The 25626-nt window shown below is 36.1% G+C and overlaps 1 protein-coding gene across 4 annotated transcripts in view; it reads left to right on the top strand.

The window, feature by feature from the left end:
- nuf (rab11 family-interacting protein nuf) overlaps positions 1-25626 on the top strand; it is a 245548-nt gene that overhangs the window by 33866 nt on the left and 186056 nt on the right. For all 4 annotated transcript variants that reach the window (XM_085960041.1, XM_085960039.1, XM_085960040.1 and 1 more), the window contains exon 2: positions 15095-15127. The gene's annotated coding sequence lies outside the window, so the exon portion shown is untranslated. The remainder of the gene's footprint in view (positions 1-15094; positions 15128-25626) is intronic.

Genomic DNA, 25626 nt, shown 5'->3' with positions numbered 1-25626 from the left:
TACCTAACCGATTTTTTTTAAACGGTACGCGTTAACATCATTTTAATCCCTACTTCAATTATAGTTTGTCAATTTATGGCTACGGCCGTATGTTGTAGCTTAACCACTGGGGAATGCCAAAAGAAATGGCGTATTTCAAAAAAACACTACCTTATTCTTAAGTCAATAATTATTATAAAGCAATCATTATTCGTAAGATGTTTAAATCACACTTGAATGGTCAAAGACATAGCTTATAATTAGTATCTTTAGAACTATCTTCAAATGTGTTAATCTTGCCCATTTTTTGAATAATAAAATGCCTAATTCTTGTCAAATTTGGGATCACAGAGATTATCAATAAAAATTTTTATCGTAAATATTTCACTATAATAATGTCGATATAAATTATACTGATTGTTTTATAAATGCGTTTAAAAATTAATAAATGTAAAAAATCTTAACACCACTGCACATTAATGTACTGAAATATGACTATATTCTAAAACATTAGAGCGAGAGGTTTAAAAGAATACTATTTTATGTAATAAAAATACTTTATGCAGTCATCAAATGTTTAAAATAAATGTAAAGGATAATAAGGCTTCAAAATTATATAAATATAATGATTATCTATAACGTTTAAGGTATGTCTAATATTAATGTATGCTTTGAAAATAGAAAAAAATCTCAATTTTGACCCACGCTGAGCACGTCCGCCCTTAAATACGTTACGAAAATTTCACATAACACAGAACACGCTACCTTTGATTTGCAGAAAGCAGCCACACTACTACACTACTAAAATCATTAATGTTGAATAATAGTAAGGATACATTTTACAAGAAACAGCCAGAATCACGTGAGCTTCATTATTATTCAAAAATCTTTATGTGATCTTCGACAGAGTAAACTTTGATATGAAAAATATTTTTTTTTTACATATGCTTAATTTATAATATATTTTATTAAAATCCTTTTAAATGTGGGTATCAACAAATTGTCGCTACACACATACCGCTAGTGCGAAGATCGCTCTAGTCGCACCCTTGTATGGTGAAGGACGTTCGGCCACGACGATGAATTCCGTGCTGTTGAATAAGACTGATATCAAACGATTATACATCACCTAGCAAGTCATCTAGTACCCTACGTAACAATATTAACATAATAGGTCACAGTCGCCTGAACATCCCTTAGAATTCCACCCTTCCGAGTGATCAAACCTGCTCCGTTAATAACGCACCTGACCGCATCCGATCCCCTCAACAATACGACCCGACTTTTAACTTGTTCACCTTGGCTGCGCTAGAGTTCGTTTCACATAGTAATTCAGATATTAACGATCGTACTGTCGTTGTCTATCGTACTGTTTTATTAATTACAACACAGTCTCAGACTATCGATTAACTACTGAATAAAGTCCTCTCCCAACTGTCAAAGTAGGAGTAGGGTAATGTGACACAGTGTTAGTGTAACACAGTTTGGCAGACAGAGTGTATCTCCTACAGTCTACACTCTTCTTGGTCATGATTATCACATCGATCCAGACGGTTCTTGGTTGCCCTTTCGGTATTTTAATATCTCTACTGTTTGTTGAGATTTTTACAACGATGTGGCGTGCCCATGTCTACACCAGAGTCTTTACTTATTCTTTGTCTGACTTGCTCCCTTACTCGATTATAGTTACATCCTTGTGTGTTATGTCCAACACGCATCTATCCATACCGCGCTGTGTTACCTTTACTTTTTTTTTTAACCATTTTTAATTGAAGGGCTATGTGTTAGTATTGGAATAAAAAATAGATTCAAATTTTGGCGTTTTGAGGATAGTGAGAGTTCGCCCTGAGTTTTTTTTATTCAGTCGTCCGTTTGAACTCCATCTTAGCTTTGATATCCGGGTAATTTCTTCAGAACTTCTTCCATCTCTATATTATGTACCTATTTGCTGTCCGAGATAAAAATATTCACTCATAATGCCTAATGATATTACTATAAACAGAAGTAAAAGGATTTCTCTGCACTCACACAAAGGTGACAGATTTAATTCCCGATTATGCACGCAATATTTATGTATGTACCTAATACTTATTTATTACTGCGGGTATATATCATTGAAAATCGCTTATGTGGTTTGATTAAACAAATAAAATGCACACTTCGGGAGAGTACGCGAGTCTCCGGAATTCTTAAGCGCAGCAGATTATACATGCTACACTGCCCGTGGGAATCGACACATCTCTTTCCCATCGCTGTCATGCCTAATTATTTTTTTTATTTACGTTGGACAACAGTTGGAATAGGGTTGTCGAGGAATGGTAAAATGTTGTTGGTACCTACATGCATATTGATGATATTAAGTATGTCCTGCAAGCTGAATAAATAATTGAGTTAAGGTTAAGTGTATGTACTGATACTAGAGACATCTAGTGTCGGATTTAGGAAACATTCAATTAAATAAAATTTACTGATAAATTTCAGTTATTAGTAAAATAAAAATTATTAATAATAAAAATAATAGAAAAAGTGGTAGGTACTAGTCGGTTATCCTGGATACAGCGGCAAACACATTTTTAAAATAGCCGATATACTGGATTATTTGTTAGGATAACCTAACTTAACCTAACCTAAACTAACAAATAATCCACTATATAAGTATTAATAAAAAGAATAAAATTTAAAAAAAAATCTAAAATAAACAGACTCAGATTGAGTAAAGCCAGCAGAGCGTCTCCCATCCGGAGCCAATCTCGGGTACCGTACATAGAAAGCCCTAACCAGACTGAGAACCATGGTAGGGCGCACCCGAGAGGGGTTCTCCTATGACCAAACCTGCGAGTGCGTTGAAATGCAAAGCATGAAGCACATAGTTTCATGCAAGGCTTGCCCAGTAAACTGCAATTTCGACGAGATCCCACAAACCGAGGAAAATGGTGTTGCCTTCGCCAACTTCTGGAACGACACATTGTAGTTATTGAAGACCCAACACGGCGCATAATGGTAAAAATAATCATAAAAAATGTGGAATAGTGATAAACTGAAACATGAGATTTAAAAATGATCATTTTGTTTTGTAGATGAACGGTTTTAGCTGCATATAACACTCGATCAATGACATTATAATATGGACGAATCATCTGGAAAAGAAAATGACACTCACTCTATTGTCGGGTCTGCCGAATGGCATAATCTGTTCTAACGCCATTGCAATAAAGGTGATAATGCTATAAATTCCTGATGCTTTTTGTTGGGTCTGCCGAATGGTTCGGTTAGAACGGGTTCGCTCAAATGAATATTGACATTAGAAACACTGCTCTAACGCCATTACAATAAAGGTCATATTGCTATAAATTCCCGATGCGTGATATCGCATAATGGAATTGTGTGACGTCTACCTATACATGCGAATGCGCGAATTTACTTGCTAGCTACTGTATTGAGTGAGTCGTCCATTAATAATGTCATTGCACTCGATGTATATTTCAATGTTAAACAGAATTTGGCAGCCCTATTTCAAACAACTGAAAGACTTCATGTAGGTACTACAGTGTTACCTTTGACTTTACCTGTTCACATGAAAATTCTAAACGTTGTGTGGGAAGAATTAGTTTCATGGGAACAAATTCGCTGGAATTTTATTCTTTCACCGTGTAACTAACTGGTACCAAGCATAGCACTATAATAACTTATAGTAGGTATACAATTAATAGTTTCCTGACTAAAAAAAACTATTTCAGACAACAAACAGCGATACTTAGAATAGGTATAACATTTTATAAAATCATACGTAATTAATAATGACTGTTCGATTTCTTTTGCGGGTATAGCGACTGAGCAACTAAAAGAATTTATTGATTTTCTTTCGTATTAGAAACTCGTGAAAACTGATATTATAATATATTTTCGATTGTGTATGTACCTACCTGATACATCCATATACTTGAATCAAGTAGGTCCACATTCGGTTAAGTTTTATATTATTATGAACATTTTGATTTAGACAGGTTCGACTATTTCCCGCTAACTTGGACTTTGGCTACTTTAATTTGTTGACAAAACGTCACAAGCAAGTGGAATATGTTTTTGGTTGAACAGAGTTGTTACCCTCCCAATTAACATTACCAATGGCAGGTTAGTTCTGCACATTGGGAGAACAAACAACCTATGCTACCTGTTTCTAAGATTGGGACACACAGGTCAATGCCACCAAGAATGGCAGAATTCGAATTATAACAAATATTACCCTCACAAGAGAGAAGAAGAAAAAATACAAAATAAAACATAAACAATTTTATACTTACTTACAGTAAAATAAAATACACATCACTGGAAATGTCTGTGCTTTGGGAAGCGAATTGACAAGTCTTGCACCCCTCGTTAATTGTGCCTGATAGGCTTGACACGATGAAACGGTTCTGACTCAGAGTAGGTCATGGCTGCGAGTGCTGCGACGCATGCTTGCTGTGCATGTAAATTCAAATTCTTTAGGACGCCAGGTTTGTAAACCATCCCTCACGATAACAGGCAAAAATGTCTTATGTCTGTTTAAATTGAACGTAGTTATGCAGAATGTAGCCTGTCCACAATAATGTCGAGCTGAGATAATCGCACTTTAGCAACAACATGATGATTAAAAATGTATGTAAAATGCAAAATGTAAAATTGTAAATAGTATTTTATTTCAGGAGTATTTTTTTGCGACTTGGCTATTTTCAGCGGAACGTAGAGAAAACCTTCTCGCATCTGATCTATATCATATGTCATTTTTTTATTTTAGTGGACTGGCTACTTTCTGCATAACTATGTTCAATTATGCCTAAACATAATAAATGACATTTGAGCTATTTCAAAATTGTGTATAATTTCAGACCAAGAAACAAAACTACGGCCGATTGTCCTTTTGAGTCCTATGTATCTAATATTATTTTAATATTTCGGGTTATCAGTATGAATTATTTATGGTAAATGTTACCACGCTCTGAATCAACGGCGGCCATGTTAGATTTCACTACTGCCATCTTTACTTTAATATTAATCCCTCAGTAGTATGTTGTTACCAAGGCCTGAACAAAAACGATGCATGAGTGCGAGTGAGAAAGTATTCGGCACCCTTACAATCTCTGCGACACGCGCTAGAGTAAGATAAAAGGTCTACTAGCTACAAGCCAGTTTCCAAAAGTATCGCCATCAAATCGGGGCGAAACGCTTCACATAGCGTCGATAACTTGCCAGCTCGTGTTGCTAAAATTGATATTTTTGTGTTAAACATAAAGTCAGTGGTAAATATTTTTGGTTAATTAAGTAGAAAAGATGGTTCTGTGTGTTGTCTTAAAATGTGGTAGCCGTACTGATAAGGAAGAAGATGGTAATACGTTTCATAAGTAAGTTGATACATGTTCGTGATAATTTATTTGTATTTTATTATATATTTTAATATCAGTGACCTAATGTTTCTTTAAAATAACTTAAATTATGGATATCTTTATCTAATGGTTGCATTTTGACCGCTTAAAAATACTACATAACGTAAAAAAATAGAAAATTATATATTAATTCTGAGCGTCTAGTGCGAGCACCTTGGGCGAGCACTAGCGAAATGGTCTATGGTCTCGAACATTTGTAGACGAATGCGTTCGCTCGCTCACAAATCAAACGCAAGGCACGCGGCTTCATTTAGCAATGCAACGGGTGGCGTCTAGATGTATCTATAGTCTAAGGTTGTTACCTACTCATTTTTCCATTGAAACAATCTGATCCCTATCCATCTGATGTAAGTAGTTGCAATAAATTGAATGCTGAATCTTCCGGTCCCACGATTCGTACGAAACTGAAACATAATATTGCTATCAATAATTAATCTATTTCGTCTTGGAAATCAACCAATGGAATTAATTGGATTTCTATAAGCCAACATTCTAACTATACTTAGATATTTCTATTATATGTGCAGCCTTGTTCATAAATTCTTATTTTGTGAGAAAGATTTCCGTGCGAATTTCTTTCGAAACGCAGAATTTTACAGCTCTACAATCACGTAAGAGTTTAAGTAATAAATACATGCAATAAAATATGTTTATTGGTTTATAAAAATAACCGCTTTTCCATTTGCGATTTGATTGCAAAAATATGCTATTCAAATCCGTCGTTAAAATAATTATAAACGTATGTATAAAACCAAGTAACTGCCTATTCTGATAAGGAAACCATGTGATTCATACGTTATTAAAATATTGTTTTGTCGATGCATCGTAGCTATTAATAGTATACTTCAATATCAAGATTTGGTTTGCGCAGTAGGTGCTCAGGGAGTGGAAATCTCACCCTTCTGGAGTCTACCAAAGATGATGATCAATGATAATACTTATTAGCAGTGTTGCCAACTGTCGTTGACAAAAATATGCCAGACGGGGTACGAACACAGGCTATTTGGCAGGAAAAATGCTAGATTTTGTGAAAATAAAATTGCAATAGGCACCTCTTTTTGCCTATCGAAAAAAGTGCAAAAATCGAAAAAAATAATTCGTACCTACGATAAGTTACAATTAGATAATACAAGAGAGAGTGGAATCCCCGATAATAGTCAATCCGATGCCACATGCCTAAGCACACTTAGCTTATTTTCATCACAAAGCTGTTGAAGGTTTAAAAATGCTAATAAAAATGCCATAAGCTAGCGAGCTAGATGCCTGTCGAAAAATACTAAATCTGGCAAGATAAACGCTAAGTTGTCAACGCTGCTTATTAGTCAATAACATGGAATATTGACATTACACAATTAAAGTAGACATGGGCATGCTGTATCGCTTGGATTCAAAAAAATAAATGGACCAAATGCATGCTGGAATACAGAGCTACGTAACTTTTTTCGGGACATCTTGGGACACTATTCAAATTCCGTGGCCCACTGAATTACGTATATTAACTCTTCAGTTAGATAACGTAAGTGTTGGTCGTTTTTTACCTGAACAAGATGACAAACGCAATTATTAGTTGTAATATAAGTTTTTTTTTCATTATCTAAAGACGACAGAAATGTACCATATCAATTGTCTAATAATGTTGTAGATACCAAAAGTTATGCTTATTAACAGTTTAAGACTAAACATATTTTCAGAGCAGCGAGAAACTCTTGGGAAAGAATAGTTTGGAATTTATATAATATAATTTTATATAATTTGGAGGACTCTTGGTGCGCTTTGTCTTTCTTGTGTTTTATCGCCTGGATGTCATAAATTAATAAATCGTATCGTAGCTTCAAAGCCTTGGTCCATGGCGACTGGGTTTCACATTTCTATCTTATTAATTTGATTCGTGTACGATATCTTTAGATAATAAAAGTTGAAATTATAGCACCGGCTAAACATTAACACTAAACCCAAAGAATAAGCATCTCTCACATTATTTCGCTTACGAGATTTTGAAAAACTTTAAGACCATCTTTGTATTGTCTGACACCATCACTCCAATTTATTTACATCAAATATAGCTTTTGATTGATCGGCGTGTAAAAAAAAATTAACACACCCAAAGACATCGCATGCTTTGATTCTCGGATAGATCAAATCTACTTAGCGACTTTATTTCGTAAGGTATTGCATCAGGGAACTCAGAAATAATGGGAACTGAAATACACAACGGGTAAGGCGAAGCAGGTAATCGACTCGAGTAAGGATGAATCCGGGTTAAACTTACACACGCGTCTAGAATAATACTAAAAAAGTCGTCGAATACTAAAAACCGCTCTCGGCTTATGCATTTACGCTCATTTAATGTTGGTGTATTACACACACTATTGCACGTGCATAATGCGTGCATCATTTTCGTAGGACACTCACACATTCAAAAGCCTGCTTCACCATGCGGCGTATTGAATATAGCCTATTGGTATTCTATTTATTATCTGTTCTGTGTACTGCATGTTTTCGTCGTGAATTAAGTATATTATATAATCGAGGCCGACTATAGATAGACAGGCTGGGACACTGAATTGAGAGTTACGATGGTAGTGATAGTTAGTGATAATTTTCGAATGCAATGCGGGGTAACCTGTTCGCAGTAAATGAAGATTTTCAATTGTATATTTCGTTCAAATCAATTAACGCATTGCCATTTATTTTAATATGAAAAAATTTTCTACACACATTTTACCATATTATTGCACTCGAAGTATGGCCAATAATTAGCACTGCGATCGAAATTTATAGTTTCGTCTTGGCTATCACTTCACGGCTTGACTATTAATTTAATAGTGAAACTAGGATGTCTATAGAACAAGTTGTTGATAATACAAACTATGAGCCACTTGTGTAGGTACACACAGGGAACTCAGAAATAATGGAAACTGAATTACCTTAATTACAGGCAACCGATCTCGAGTATGGCAGAATACGGGATAAATTTAAACACGTATGAATACGTCATACGTCGAATACCAATCTCGGTTTATGCATTGACACTCATTTAATAATATTGGTGTATTACACACACTATTGCGTGGCTCATTTTCGTAGGACACTCACACATTCAAAACCCTGCGTCAAAATTTACTGTATTTGTATATGTAGGTACTTATATCGGAATTATTTTTATTATCTGTTCTGTGTGTGCACATCACAAGGTTACGCAGTGTGATCGGCAGGAATTTCCCAAAAAAAATAACGGCCTGTGTTTTTGAAGAATTACCTCCGCAATGAACTTTGCCTGACAACGTTTTAAATTCCCACGTGAAAAAACTTTTGAACAGTGAACAATGGGTGCCCGCCATTGATGAAATTTATACCAGCCGAGTTAAAAGTTTTTACAATGCTCCATGGACAGGGAGTAGACTGTAAATTTACTCCCAAAAAGATTTTGATATTACACCTAACAAGTACAGTACTCTCTCAGTAATCCGCCACCCCAAAAACCAGACAAGTGTCCAATTAGTGAAATAGAATTATAGTGCATACATACAAAATATGGTAAAAAATAAAACAGGTATTTCGTAAAAATAGTTTTTTTGAGAAATTTTTACTAGCAAATTACGGTTTTATTTATAATCAAAATCAAGTATTTACTTAATTATACATATTTATAAACTAAGTTTATTAACGAAATATTAAACAGTAAATCATTTGACACAACCAGTTGTTCAGTGAGGAAGATATTCTTGAATGGCTTAGGATTGTAGTCGATTTTTGGGTTTCCACCGTGTGTTCTTCTTCCTTCTTTCCTCGACGTTTCGGGCTCGTTACAGAGGCCATTATGGATAATGGCCTCTGCAGCGAGCCCGAAACGTCGAGGAAAGAAGGAAAAGGACACACGGTGGAAACCCAAAAATCCACTACGATAAAAAAACAACCGTGAAAGCCTCAAACATTATATGGCTTAGGATTGATTCCTGGCTTTCCCTATGACCAAAAGCTTCATTTTGTGTGTCCCGGTTGCATTGGAGCACAGCATAATTATTATTGTGATGAAGTCCTTGGGCACTTTCCTCCCTGGTACATTACTTTCTTCGCGATGAACGTACGTTTTACGAAGAAGTTTCCAAAATAAACCTGTCTCATCTGCGTTGTAGGTATACTTGTACGCGGCGGACTACTGCATTTGACAATCGAATACCGGCGAATTATAGAGCTTGATTTTGTGCTTTCAACTAGTAAAAATAACGGCGGATTATAATAGTAGTTGTCGGATAATCGAGCGGCGGATTACTGAGAATGTACTGTATTTACGTAGACGCTCTACTTTGCTTCTCATGATTTGAAATCTATTTTTTTAAAGTACCTATGGCCAATAATATTGAATGTTATTCCATATGGAGCCTTCTGAAGTTTTCCTCTAAACATCGTTGGAGAAAATTTCGCTTTCTGTAGGTAAGTGCCATATTTCTATGGAATAATAAAGGAACATCGAGCAGAGTAATCCTGAGAATTTGTATGCAAATTAATGATCCTTTTTTGCCATAATTTTCACACGTATGACGTGATCCGGACCCGAACCCCCCCCCCCCCGCGCCTGGTTTCAAACATCGATGTATTGACATCAATGTATTCTTCTGCGGGTCTATTCTATACACAAGGCGGCAGCTATCGACAGTAGTTTCATCATATTTATGTACTGATGCGGTTAATTGTTACAGTATGTTAACCGTCTAACTAAACTGTCAAAAAATGCTGTTTTAACAGCCCATCTTGGCTCTGTTAACGGTTAGGCCATCCTCCCACGGCGCAACTGAAATCTGATGGAACTAGTTTGTGAAGGAACTCATAAACAGACCAATGTGATGCTTCGCACACGGCGCTACTGAAACCCTGTTGAAATAATAATCACATAACCTCAAACTGTCAAACTCAACTATCAACCGTGTTGTACAAAAACTGACAACACGCGCGCTGCAGCGTTTACATACGATTATTTTGATTTTCCAATTAATATTTAACCAATTTTGGTAAGAAAATATGATTTTTCACCGAAATCTAATGATGTTGGTACCACTGTTTTACGGTGACTGGAAACTTCAGAGACCGCGCGACTAGCATGTTGCATCTCTTCGCGACCGTTTTGAAGCTGAGAGATTCCAGTCTCGCCGTCAGCGAGCCGCCATTGAAATACATTAGCTAGATACTGGCTGGAATTTTAGTTTCAGTTCCGACGGACATAAGTTGCGCCGTGGGAGGATGGCCTTAGAGTGAGATAACCAGTTTTGACAGTCTAGATCTCAATACATGAATATGATAAAGTGATCAGCGTTGCCAATTTAGCGTTTTTCTTGCAAAAAACCATTGATATACTACTGGATGAATCATATGCTTCTTAAAATGACGCCCGATTTTCAGCGAGTCGGCCTTTGTTAAAACTTACTGAGTAAGCCCGGTCTAGCTTGCATCTTACTCTAACTAATAGTCAGCGCATGACGACTTGCTCTGTCTGTTTTGCGTTGCAGACACCCTTAGGTTCACTATTCCAAGAACGCAAATTTAGTTTTACAGCCAGGGCAATACGGGCGAAATTCGGGAATCCATGTTAACGGTCTTAACGCATTATACCTACAAGGAGAAATAAAACAATGGCCTTATAGTGATTTAGTGTACTTAGGTATGTGACATCAGTTTGACGATTATCTGAATGAAGGAAAGGTATTGACTTCGTTCTTCGTAGAATAAGTAAATTTACTTGTAATTTTATTTTCAAAAAGTCGGTGTGTGTACTTATGTACGCGCGTTAGAAGTTATACTTCTTTGGCGTAACAAAACTTGTGATAAACGAGATTCTTTGACTAGCTCTTAATTATCTTGTTAAATTACACAATCAAGAAAAAGGACCGCTTATTGGAACGCCGTTGGTTTATTTCTATACACTTTAACTTATATTACTAACTGACGTTTAATCGTTTTTTTACGTAAGGAATTGCAAATAGCCGACAATAATAAATTCGTTGCCTAGGCAACGGAACAGTTCTAAACTATAATATTGTACTGTATAATCGTCACGATTGCAGTATCATACTGTGGCGTAAAGGTAGTGCGTTCGGATGATAACCGAACAATCGGTGGCTCGAATCCAATCGAGTGCGTTTTTTTTTCATGTGAAAAAAAAATAATTATGTGTTACATGTCACACGCCAAAAATTCACTTTGATCTGATTTCCCAAAAGCGCCAATTATAACTTCAAAAAATCTGGCGTTTTTCCCTTAGCTTGTTTTCGTACCCCGTCTGGGATGTTTTTGCCAATATCAGTTGGCATCACTACAAGTGATAATATTCATTTTAACCGTGTATAGCCGCCTTGTGTATATAATAGACAGATAAGAGTAAGACGGTGAGGTAACAAGTTGATATTATGAAATATACTAAGTACATTTTTTTAATAATATCTGATAAACTGATTACACCACACTCTTTTTCAAAACGGCATTTCCTACTTCCGAGTTAGAAAGGAATAAATGGCTAACCTCTTATTAGATATCCAACAAAACATTTCATTATTATTTGCATTATGTACATAATAATTATAAAAACAAAAAATTGAAATGCGGAAAAATAATTACTCTTGCCGAATCACGTAATATTGTGGTTTGGTTGTGAGGAATTTTAATATTAATTGCACATTTTACATGGAAAATACAGTTTGTATGCAAATTTATTGCCGAAATATTGTATCTCAATTATTGTAAGTTTGTTATGAACCAGAGCGTCTATGGATTCGCCTATTGTTTCTTGATTTTAAAATATAAACGGTAGAATACACATGTGAATATAGCTAAACTGTCTCAAGTAATCGGCCGTTCAAGTATTACGTGAACCGGTAGCGAAGGGTGGAGATAGGCTGTACAGATCCGCCATAAATAGTGCACATTCTTCTTATTGTGCCATCCCCTAGCGGAGGTCGGCCACCATCAAAGCGATCTTAGCTTTGTCGTCTGCTACCCGGAACAGTTCAGTGGAGCTGAACTCGTACCTCGTACTCGTAATCACGGAGGTTCTTAAGCCACGAAATGCGGCGCCGTCCTCTGCTACGCTTGCCATTGATCTTTCCTTGAATGACAAGTTGGGGAATCCTGTACTTTTGTCCTCTCATAATGTGGCCGAGGTACTGTAGTTTCCTGGTTTCGATACTACGTAGAACTTCTCGGTCCTTCCCCATTCGATTGAGAAGTTCGACATTTGTCACCCGGTCAGTCCAAGGAATTTTGAGGATGCGTCTATACAGCCACATCTCGAAAGCTTCAAGTCTTGCAACAAGTGCACATTAAATTGTGTTAATCCTATCGGTTTTTGGTAGGGAATTATTCCCAGTTATTTGCACATAGTATGTACGACATTAAATAGTCCCTTACAGCTTACTTACACCCATATACAGCCATGTATATACAGCCATAGACGTCGAAAGCTGAAACTTAGGTCGTGTAAAAATAAGAACGTAGAAATTAACAAAATATAAATATATTTGTATGTAAAATCAATTTGCATCAAATACCATCAGAGTAGAATTTCAGTAGATGGTATTAATTTTTGTTTATGAACATTTTTCTTACTTAATCTGTCCTTTTATTTATTTTTTGTTGTTCTGTCGTGTTTTTAGATTTACCTTACCCCACATCATACTTCATTACACGACAGATGTGCACCTTTTTATATTTTAAAAAAATATATGTAAAAGGCGCGCAACGGAAGTGAATCCTTGTGCAGCATCCCCCATCCGCAGCCACTTCCGTCTGTTTCCCGTTCATTTATGAACATTCCGTCTTATTAGTTTAAAAAAGTAAAGCAGCTGTCCGGATACTCTATAAATAAGTTGTATCTATAGACCGAGTGGAGTGTTGTTAATCCATGTGTGTTCGCGATTGTTACGCGCAGACGAGTGCTGTTTTTACGTGACGTTTTGAAAGCCGCGACGATTTACGAACCATTTATTACGTGGAGCGTGCGGGAAAGTGAAATTCGATTGCTTTTGTGAACAGATGCGCTCGCGTCTAATATACCTAAGTGGGATTTGTAACGATTGTATACGCGTCACTATCAATCTTTGAAAATTAGCGTAAATGCCTACCCTGGATGGGTTTGATGCCAGTTATCGTTGTGAATGGTTTTATTTGCGGTTACATGTAAATTGTACGTAAAACATTTCACCGTGGCACAGTTTGCCGGGAAGTTTCTTATCGGAAAGAGATGACCGTATAATATATGGTTTCCAATTTTATTAGTTTCAATATGAACATTAATTCAATTTTCATAGCTGATTTTGGCAAAATTGATGAATTCAAGAATGAAAACTTAACCTAACCTAACAAATAATCCAGTTTATCGACTATTTTCAATATTTCTTTCATCCTGTAAACGTAAACCGATAAGAACCGTGTTTTACTTAGACATGAATTTTATATCAGTAGATACTATACGACCCAAATAGGTTGGACGGTCTTTAATATACGGCCATATATTTCCGATGCAACATTTCACGGTGAAGTGTGATACGGCGACCTGCATATACATACAAGTTTCCGGACACGGTTTTTTGCGTGTCTATATATGTATACATACAAAGGTTTGAATTCTGTTCTTGCAAGCCCAAAGGCTGACATAACAGTTGGAAACTAGGGGCGGCAGGTTATATGAAAGTATGGTGAAGCAGGCAAGTATGGTGAAAAAGTATGGTGTGGCAGGCTGGTAATCGATTTGCGGCAAAATTTCCACGTTTACATTATATTATATGGGTACGATATAATGACCAAAGTCTCCGACTCCCAGCATTTTTTTTTTATCGCATCACTATTTTTCATAAGTTGTCAGCTATCGTTGGCCTGCTTCATTCAATTGTATGAGAAAGTAGATTGCTTGCCCATCTTTTCATGTAATATCTCTATGGTTGGAAACTATCAAGAATCGGTGTATGCTCGAAGGCTTTGCACTGCTACAGATTACCTACCTACTCGAAATGTTTCAAGCCGTATTTTTTAAAACTATCTTCTGTTTGCTGTGTACTACTACTGTTTATGATTCGTGCATGAGTAGAAAAATGTCAAACTGGCTTAAGTAAATTTGTTTGTGACTTGCATGTGGGAACAAACTAAATATTGTTAATTTAATTTATGCAAGTCCGTAGGTAAACTACCATGACAAAATGATTATTGAAGAGAATTGGCTGTCAGGCATTTGTTCAACATTAACACGCCGGCTCTCAGATCAAAACTCGCCTCGCCTATAACCTGTCGAATACGTCGATGTAACGGCATCGTTATTCACAAAACGCTCGTTGCCAAATGGAGCTCCGCAGATTGGTCGAATGCGACTGTTTCGCTTGAAAAAAACATCTGCTGTTGCAATCGACAAGTTGCATGCTTCTCGGGCTCCGAGTCAAAGACGCCATGTCGCATACAAACGCTTAAAAATTGGTAATTCCTATACGTTTCGAAGGCTACGCGCGACTGTCGCTAGATAGATCTCCGCGGTCTTCATATTATGCAACACCGGATCGCCGTTCTTGGAAGGTTTGATTTATGACTGTGCGGCACATGAGGCGAGTTTAGATGTGAGAACCGGCTCATGCTAAGAGCAGACATGCCTAGACGTAGGTACTTATGTAATTTCGTTCAACAAATTGTATTAACATATTTTTTCTTTTTCTTTTCAGATAAAATTTTGCAAAATTCGGACTAATTCAAAGGTAAGCTGTGTTTTGGAATTAAAAAATGTATAATCTATGTGGATGTAGGTACGCAAGACTCTGTTAACATACCGAAATATTAAATTCTTTTCTGGTCTCCTTGCGCGTGCACAGAAAGAGCCATCTACATATATCTTTAAGGAGAGAAACAGTGGCGCCTCGACGACTTTCTACAAGGTGGAGTTTAGCCATGTATTATTAAATATAATAATATATACCTACCTACTTTATCATACTATACATTATGTACCAAGCTAGCCACCATTATGAGTTTTGAACAACGACATACAGCGAGCGTTTTTACTCATCTAGGGGTTATTTGATTCGCTCCCCAGTATGTGTATATTAACGCTAATGCATTCACATAATTTGTAGAAGGAGATTTGTACCGCAGCGACGGGATGAGACTGAGTGAGCTCGGTCAGCAAAAAATAGACGCCATAGTTTTCTTAATTTGTACATAGGTGTCACCGTGAAATAGTGCGTATTTAAATTATTTAATTACTTTCTTCCGCGTAAACATCATTGTGTTATTACATAATTTACAATCATTGCTTTATTTATTTGTATATTTAATAATTATCTCTGTAAAATTGCTACGGGTTTAGATGGATGGAATAAATTAAATAGTTCATTTAATTAAGTAGGTATACTATGACAATGATAAAAATATCGACGTGTATTTTTGACATGATAACATTGTGGGGATGGTCCCTGCGAACCCTTAAGGTAGAGCCGCCTCTGGAGTGGAAGTTCCTTTCGCCTGTACATTATTAATTTGAGTAGATACTATGTTGTTACCAAAAAAAGGTTGGGAAGCACTTACCTCAGAAAGACTACCACTCACCTACGACATTTAGTGTTTGAAAATCTAGTAATAATCGCTGACATTATTCAAATGATATTTCAGTACGTATTGTTCTATGCTAATGTATAAATAATTATGCTAGTACATTTCTCAGAACGTACTGTTAGTATTGTCTCCAGTACTACGATCGATATTTGAATACCTTGAAGACTAAAGCATACTAGGTAACATTTAAACGCACTTGGGTGTCTTCTCGAGAAGTAGGGCAAATATAACAGTTTGTTTTTATTCAAATTGTAGGTAAGTGCCTATTTACAAGATTTGTCATATTGTGCCCAAATTTATTATAAAGCAATCATTATTCGTAGGATGTTAATCACACTTGAATGGTCAAAGACATAGCTTATAATAAGTATCTTTAGAATTATCTTCAAATGTGTTAATCTTGCCCATTGTTTGAATAATAAAATGCCTAATTCTTGTCAAATTTGGGATCACAGAGATTATCAATATAATTTTTTATCGTAAATATTTCACTATAATAATGTCGACATAAATTATACTAATGGTTTTATAAATGCGTTTAAAAATTAATAAATGTAAAAAATCTTAACACCACTGCACATGTATGTACTGAAATATGACTATATTCTAAAACATGAGAGCGAGAGGTTTAAAAGAATACTATTTTATGTAATAAAAATACTTTATGCAGTGATCAAATGTTTAAAATAAATATAAAGGATAATAAGGCTTCAAAATTATATAAATAGATTATCTACAACGTTTAAGGAATATCCAGGATCATGCTTTGAAAATACAATAAAAGCTCCATTTTGACCAATGCTGAGCATGTCCGCCCTTAAAAATTAGACAGTTGAACAATAATATTTGGGAAATTTTGGCACGCGTACGTAAAAAGGTTCGCTAACCCTGTGCTAGATATTGCAGCCGTTTATATACTATGTCTAGAAGCGGAAATGGTGATGTACCATTTTTTGGTATCTTCTATTCGAAATTTATCGACCTCATTTGTGTGTCATTAAGAGAATTGAATTGTTAGATATCGTATAGGCCATAGGGAATAAAGAATGAATTCAGTAGTTGATAAGATCGGCCAAGCCTTTGCTTCTAAATTAACAGAATGGCAGGGTCAGACGATAGGTCGAAAATAGAGAAAGAAAAAGGTCATTTAGTTTCGTTGCGTTTGATAAGGTATCGCATGAAGTCAACCAGCGCCATCTTAATATACAAAGCCTGAGCATATCTTTATTAAGCATATTTTTCAAACGAGTGGTCCTACTGTTCAGCTGTCAAAATCAGATCCCAGATTGCCTGACATATTGATTTGCAAAACAACATAATTATAAGCTCTTTCTCGTTTCTAATTTCGAAAATTAAATTATTATAATACTTAACTTTTAACATATTTATTTTAACAACGTACTTTATTTGGAGTGAATTGAGTGATAGTTACGAAATGCTTTTTCATAAATATAACCTCAAACTGGCGTAAACAGCATTATTTATAACTTCAACGCCTTCGTCTAAAATAATATTTATTGCTTATTATGATAATAACTGAAAATACCTCATTTGACAAAAAATGATTTTTGTATCATATCACCACAATATGTAAAAATAGTTATATTTTAAACCTTACCTAAATTGCTTCATAGTCCACACTAATCACAATTTTCCCATTCAAAATTCTCACCCCCTACTCAAATATAACTTGGGTTTTAATGGACCATTTCTTTCTCACATTAAGTAATCGATATAGGTAGTTGATTTATTAGTTTTATTACACTCACGACCTGGTACCTATTGATAATAATAATTATAACATTTATATAACACTAGATAAACTCAAACGTAAATTTTGTTACTTATACTTGACCACATGTGACATGATTAGGGATTCCAATCCCGGGATCCCGAGCTATTTTCGATACTTATGAAACCCGGGATTGATAAACATAATCCCGAACCTTTCGGGATTGATTTTTTTATCAATTTTTATGTAAAATAAAATAAACGCGAAAATATAACAGAACAAATACTTTTAATAACAAATAACTACATTATAAATAAACTGAGTTTGAATGAAGTTTATTTTATACCCATGTGTAAGTTGCCGATTCATTTTATTTTTTCACATAAATTAATAAAAATGAGAAAGATTGGAAAAAAACAATGCTTCCCACTATTAACGAAATAATTCCACCATGATCTCATACGTTTTGCGGCAGTTTCATATTTGGCTGACTAATTAGATTTATGGAGCGGAAAGGCCATAAGTACACCATGATTTGCTTTACTATTTTAAATCTCGCTAACCCATTCTGTAAGTCTTTACTATCAGAAACAGCAATCTCATATTAAATTCACATTATTATTTATATTACAAGATTGTTTACTCCATTAAACTTATGTATTTCCAAGATTGAACGTATACAATATTAACAATAAATGTCTTCAATAGTATAAATTATACTAGATTTATTTTTGACCGATTTTACCAATGTTATTTGTAAATATATTTTTTTTTATCAACAATGGAAAAAAATCCAATCCCGGGATTGTCAAATTGTAATCCCGAAACCCCGGGATCAGAATTTTGGCTCGGGATTGGATTCCCTAGACATGATCCAAACATGCGTCGTAAAACAATTTATCAAATGATAAACTCTTTGCGTAAAATACCTCCTCCCACCTGGTTACATGTCAATTATTGTACGTTTTACATTTCCCCGTATCGTAGTTCACCGTGAGATGTCGTACCGGAAAGAAATAGCCGTACAGCATTGAGACGAAAAAATTACATGCTGTTCGTGGAACATTGCAGATAGTGATGTCAAAAAGAACTTTAGTTTGATATTGATTGGTATCGAATAGGTATCTGATAATAACGCTGTCATTGTTATCAGATGTTTCATTGGTAGGTACGACTTCTTACTTAGGAGCACCTACTGGCTAACCTCATTTTGAATTGTGCAGAATTTTATATACTTAGATAATAGATAACAATATAGAGTAACGTGTTCAACCGAAGTGTGCTACCAAAGCTCACGTATGCATGTGAAACATGGACTCTTAAAAAATCCAAAAAGTACTAGTAGCGCGACGAGGCATGGAAAGGTGCGTGTTGGGCATAACCCGTAAAGATCACAAAATAAAGCAGTGAATGAGGAAATAGACAATAGTACGCGATGTGATAGAGGTCGGTAAGCAGATGAAATGGAAATGAGTTGGACATGTCGCTCGACGAGTGTTGTCATACAGTGATTACATTGGTACCCAAGGGGCACGCCCATAGGGACGCCCTAAAACTCGCTGGATGGACAAGATCATAAAGTTCGGTGGATATACGTGGTACCAAAGAGTGAAGAAATCTAGGGGAGGCCTTCATCCAGTAGCGAATCGATCCCGGCTGATGAAACAATACGATTTTATTTCTAATTAATTGCCTATGTACCGGTTTTCTTCTGTATTTCCCTTCTATTCCAGTGGTTTTTATTAAGTATTTGTACGTGTTTTATTTAGACTTGAATTTGATCTCAATGCTTTGCGGCCATCCGTTTCGGATCTAATATATCACTGCATTCGTCAATTTTCTGGAAAGTGCAAAGTAGGCCCGAAATCACTAAAATATTTGGCTCTTGCAATCTTCCATGTCGTCCCGTCATGTAGTTACTTAATAACAAACCTGTCCACGTTCCTTATAGGTGTACTATTCTTGTTATGATTTTAAGTAGCATACCAAGCTCATCAGATCGTTGGAAGTTATTATCCAATCTTGAGTTGGATCAGTGAACTCTTCACAAGTAATGCGATTTAACGACCGTCAGATCCGGCGTTCGATTGCCGGTCAGGGCATCACGCATCACGTTTATAACCAGTCCACGGCTGGCCATCCGTCCTGCGGTTTTTATTTATATCTCCTTACGTGACAAGGTAGTCAAACATGAAAATTCGTCTGCGCGCGTCCGGAAGGATCAAAAATTATACTTGTACCCTTCTGTGTTGTGGAGGCTTTGATTTAGGTAGTGTGTCAGCGAATGTAGCAATTCAGACTCACTTTGATCAACGCACAGTATTATTGCTCTACAAGGCGGATCTCGTAGTCCAGCGCTGGCCTTTTATCCGAGGGCCCCGAATTCGTTTCTCGGTGAGGTCATAATAGATTAATGTGAATTTCTCAAAGCCAGGGTGCATATTTGTGATTGTTTCTCTTGTATTACTAAATACTAAACGCTACCTTTCGCTTACTTAGCGCTGGCCTTTCATCCGAGGGCCCCGAGTTCGTCCTCGGTGAGGTCACAATAGATTTATGTGAATTTCTCAAAGCCAGGGTACATATTTGTGATTGTTTCTCTTCTATTACTAAATACTAAACGCTACCTTTCGGCCCCAATGGCGCATTGTAGTGTTAAAACAGAATAATATGTATTATATAATATAATCTCTATTTATACAACAAGGACTATATTAGAATGAGCCTTATCATGAGCCATCCATAGGTACTTACTCTCCTTTTTTACAAGGTGGTTCTATTATTACATAATTACGTGGTTGTGCTGAGATTTTCATGATCGTTTTCTATGATAAATATGTGTTGTTGAAGGTAAATTTGAATGTTGTTCACTATGCAAATAAGTATTGTTTCAACTTTCGGTTACGTACATATTATTTCGAATTACTGAGGAGAATATTATTTATGTACTTTAACAACAAATATGTAGTCATTCTAATGGTATTATTCTGACCGTCATACAAAGATAATCGTGTGTATTTGATGTTCAGTAAATTATTCATATTAGGTGCCTCACTATAAATATTAAATTTCAGGGGGCGGATTGTTAATGTAAATACACCAACATCGCTGTAGCAAATGTATTGCTTATCAATTTATCAACTGAATATACATACTTCCGCTTCCATATGAAATATAACATGGGTAACATAATTCTTTGCGAGCATTGTTCGAGCCTAGGGGCGGCAGGTTTTATGAAAGTATGGTGAAGCAGGCTAGTATGGTGAAAAAGTATGGTGAGGCGGGCTGGTAATCAATTTGTGGCAAAATTTGCGCGTTTACATTATATTATATGGGTACGTTATAATGATCAAAGTAAATCCTCCGTGATGCCCTGAATATTTTTTATCGCGTCGCTATTTCTCGTAAGTTGTCGGCTATTGTTGGCCTGCTTCATTCATTTGTATGAGAAAACCGATTCTTTGCCCCTCTTTTTATTTAATACCTCTATGGTTCGAGCCGTCCGCTCGCATCGGGAGTGGCAAACTGCAACGAGATTAGAAACGTTACAAACAGGTCTGGAGTCTGGATCCGAAAACATTTTATGTAGTTTTTTAGAGTTTTTGGCAGTGATTCCCAGTAACGTCTCGTGGGGGTAGGCAGACCATGCGTCGCATTATACAAATATGCAGCAGTATAGCAATTGTCAGTGGCAGATTTCCTGGAGCAGACGATGCAGTCGCTTCATTGGAAAATATCGACAACCTAGTTTAAAAATGGCCGAAGCATAAAAATTAAAAAAAAACCTGACAAGATAACTGTTTATTGCAAGCAATATTTTCTCAAATTTGCCTTCAAACATGTCAGACCCACGGAGCTCCGCGTACCTAAAAACACCAATTTTTGAGTTTTTAAGGGTTTTATTTAATAAATTAATAATTCCTATTTAACATGGCTAATGAAAATAAAAACAATATAAATTATTAGAACCAAGCAGCTGAGACTTTCAAAGTTGGTAGACTGAGGAGTTTGACATGATTAACGAAGGCAATAAAGCAGTATGTATTTTGTATTGTACTGGATAAGTTGTATGCGGGTCAGTAAAACAGTATTGTGAGACACACCGTAAATCACTCCTTGTGAAAATCAAGGGCGAACAAAATAATTTATTCATCCGGAAATTAAAAACAAAAATATTCAATCAACAAACCTAATCAAATGTATCGGTAGTCATTCAAATATAACTGCTTGTTATTTTCCCTCAAAATATACCTAATAGCTAATGAAAAACCGTCCAGTGATGGAGAATATATAAAACAGCCTGGTTAAAATGCTCCCACGAACTCTTTGAAGATTTTGAAAACGAGGAAAAAATATTCAAAAAATAAAAGATCCTATGCCTCAGAGAAACACGGTGAAAAATATAATCCTAAGGCACCTTACACCCACTTAACGCAGCGAGTGGGGCACTCGCGCAAAATTTCGCAAGTGGCGCGTAAATCATCGAAAATACAACGTAATCAAATGCGCCAGCGCACTTTGGATTTGACGACGCATTGTGCCCGCCTGCCCCATGAGTCACCGTCGTGTGGCTTCTCAGCGGCACGAATTAACGAAAATACAACGTAATCCATTCATTGAACACGGCAAGCAAAATCACGCTTCTGGAAGCGTCGTCGATAGACGGGCGAGTAGGCATTATTTTATAACAGTGAACTCATTGTTTAGTTGCTGCGTGTCCGATATTTCGCTGGTAGAATCATGTCATTGTGAATATTAATTACAAGCCCCGAGAAATTTAATAATATTTTTATTGCTTTGTTATGAGAGACGCTGATAATAATAATTATTTTGTGCTTCTTGTGCCCCTTATTACATAGGTGAAGGGTAATGCGCGGATGGGAGGGGGCCTACTTCGTAGTGAGCGCACCGAGCGCCGCTTTGGTGGGCTTTATGCCTAAGAACTCAATTGAATTTTTTTAACTTTTTAATGGCATTCTGATTTTTTCCATTCTTTCCCCCGCGAAAAACTGCTCGGCACGTCGGACAGTCGAGAAATTAATATTTGGGAAATTTTGGCACTCGAACATAAAAAGGTTCGCCAACCCTGTAATAGTGAATAGTTGATCATTGTATCCTGGATTTCGCTGTTGGTTATTTTGTCATAATAATTGAGCGACCGCCTTTGGAAATGCTCAAAATGATTAAAATAAATTATCCCGTTATGTGTAAAATCGTAAACATTGTTGATACAACTAAACGATTGGAATCGTGTATTGCGCCCACGATGGCCGAGTGGCTTAAGCGTCGATCTCTAACGTCGTGGGGTTCAGGTTCGACTCCTGGGTCTGGCAAATACACAATATATTGTTTTTCAATTTGTGTTTGAGTCAGAGTATGGACCTTATAGGTTGAGAAAATGGCTACCATTTCTCGTAAAAACAAAAATCTGTTAATACAATCGATAGAGGCACATATGACGTGGTAAAAAAAATAGTTTGACCTCTTTCCGAATCCTGGCGGTCGATTAATGCGAAAGAACCCAGTCACACCAATATTCCCCCAACAAAAATATCATGAAACAATGCCAAAAAGATGCTTGCATATAAATATAAAGTAATTTTATTTACTATGCGAGATATCGTTTCGCTATATATTTGTTTGTGGTCTCGAATCCGGTAAATTTGGCATTTACGATTCGGAGCACACTCGTTTGACATTTGGCGCGGAGCCAGGGCTTTTCATTCATTTGCTTCCTCTCTAGATCTGTCGAGATAGTAGGGTCATTTAATTCTGTGCCAAAGTGGTGCAGATGCTGTTTATACGTACACTTATATTAATATTTATTATATTACACAGAAGATAATAATAATATATACTTTTAAATAATTTATGGGACATTACCCACTGCTCGGTAGACGGAGAGTCTAGACTGGAATCTAGGTTAAGTATTTGTAGGACTTGCGTATTTATTCTGGAGTACGTGTAGTAAGTGTTAAATTACGCGCAGATAGTACAACTACTATTAGTACAGTGGTAGCCACAAACTGCAGACTATATTTATCATACTGTTTGGAAGCCCAAAACTAGCCTCTGCCTCTGACATCTCATCTTACCCTGCCTACTAGGGAATCCAATCCTGAGCCCAAATTTTAATCCCGGGATTACAATTTGAGGATCCCGGGACTGGTTACGGGGATGGCGTTTTTTTATTAAGAAAATATAACGTTAATAAAATTTGGCGTAGAAACTAGTGCCTGCCTGCACGTCCGTGGCACTGGCAGCTAGACGCTGTTCGCGTGCCAGAACGTCAGTGACGTCTAGCTGATTAAATGAATGAATTTATTATTCTTCTGATGTTCTTACAATTGCGTATGGCAATAAAAAATGGTTATTTATTATCCGTGAGCATCCGGCGATTCCCCCTGTGACATGTGAAGGTACATACACTTACCTAACATAATTTTTTACACATACCTACTTATTGATTGTGATTGATAAAAAAATCAATACCGAAAGTTTCTGGATTATGTTTACTAATCCCAGGATTCATAGGTATCGAAAATAGTCCGGGATCCCGGGATTGGATTACTGCCTGCTATTTAACGGACTTCTTCGCTGAACCGGTGAACCCGAGCACATTCGTTGAACATGACTAGCCCATTTTAGTCGGGAAAAATTGATTGTTACATTAAAATTATGTTGGCTTCCACCGATCCCAAATTCGTAGACTTTATACGCCTTTTTTTGGTCGACATATTATTACCTTTATAGATTGTCCGCGTCTGTCATGATTTGGTGCCATTACGTCGCTGTAGGATCGGTTTGTCGAATAGACCAAATGTTTAGGAGATGAAAAACAAATATCATAATGCTATATTTAAATACATGGTGATATATAAATTGTTATTTTTACAGCATACGAATGATGTATTCATTACCATTACAAAGTAATTTAAAGAGAAGGATGGTTCTGGTCCAATTAGATACAAAAAATCATTCTGCATTAAAAAATCGATTTCGACAAAAACGGATATTCGACAAACCAATCCTATAGCAACGATTAGATTAGATTTTAGGATGATATAAAACAACAGACAAAATCACTCATTTGCGTTTAACTATAACTGTAAATAACTTCTTAATTAACGTAGTTAGTGTATTTTCCAATTTATTCTTCATTTTAACAAGAGATTTCTTAGTTACAAATGCTGTCACGTAAAACAATACAATCTCCACTTTAATGTTTTGTTTTTGTTGCTGTTTTTTTTATAATTCTGATTATTCTGTTTGAAAAGCGGTGAAATCTCTGAACGGAGAAATAAAATGAAACAAAACGCAGAAATGGAAATACTGTGCAACGGTCCCCGTTCCACTCTGAATATTCAAATACTCGATTGTAATGAGTCTATGGTAACTCTGGTGTTTTTTAAAAAAAAACATAGATTTAAAATTGTATGATGTATAGATAAACGCATGATGAACGCAAGTGGTGATATCCACATTTTATGATAATATTAAACATATCAACAATAAAGAGGTTTTACAAGTTAATATACGTCATGCAGTTGCATGTTATTTAATAAATAATATAAAATCGTGCATTGTTAGAATCAAAACGCTGATTGTCTGGTTAACGGGAATGCTCGCAAGAAAGTGCGCGGGTCCGCCGGGAAAGTAAAAAGGCACAGTAATGTAATATTATGCATTGAGAGCGGAATGCACAATCTAAGATTTCGTTCCTAAGGATAAGTTGCCGAAAAGCATGACTTAACTATAGACAATCCTGAGTATAGAGTTAAGGAATCCTTAACCATAGACTACTTTTGTTATGAACACGCTCCCTTCTGTATAACCATTTACCACTGACAGCTGCTGTCAAAATAAATTCGCATGTATCTAACACAGTCCATACACTCAAATTCATTTAACAAT

This window comes from Rhyacophila brunnea, unplaced genomic scaffold, assembly GCF_057557595.1.
Source record: "Rhyacophila brunnea isolate RB1 unplaced genomic scaffold, BYU_Rbru_1.0 scaffold_9, whole genome shotgun sequence".
In the NCBI taxonomy this organism is placed as follows: domain Eukaryota; kingdom Metazoa; phylum Arthropoda; class Insecta; order Trichoptera; family Rhyacophilidae; genus Rhyacophila; species Rhyacophila brunnea.
The sequence above is the reverse complement of the archived record's forward strand: the minus strand, read 5'-3'. Positions and strand labels throughout refer to the sequence as shown.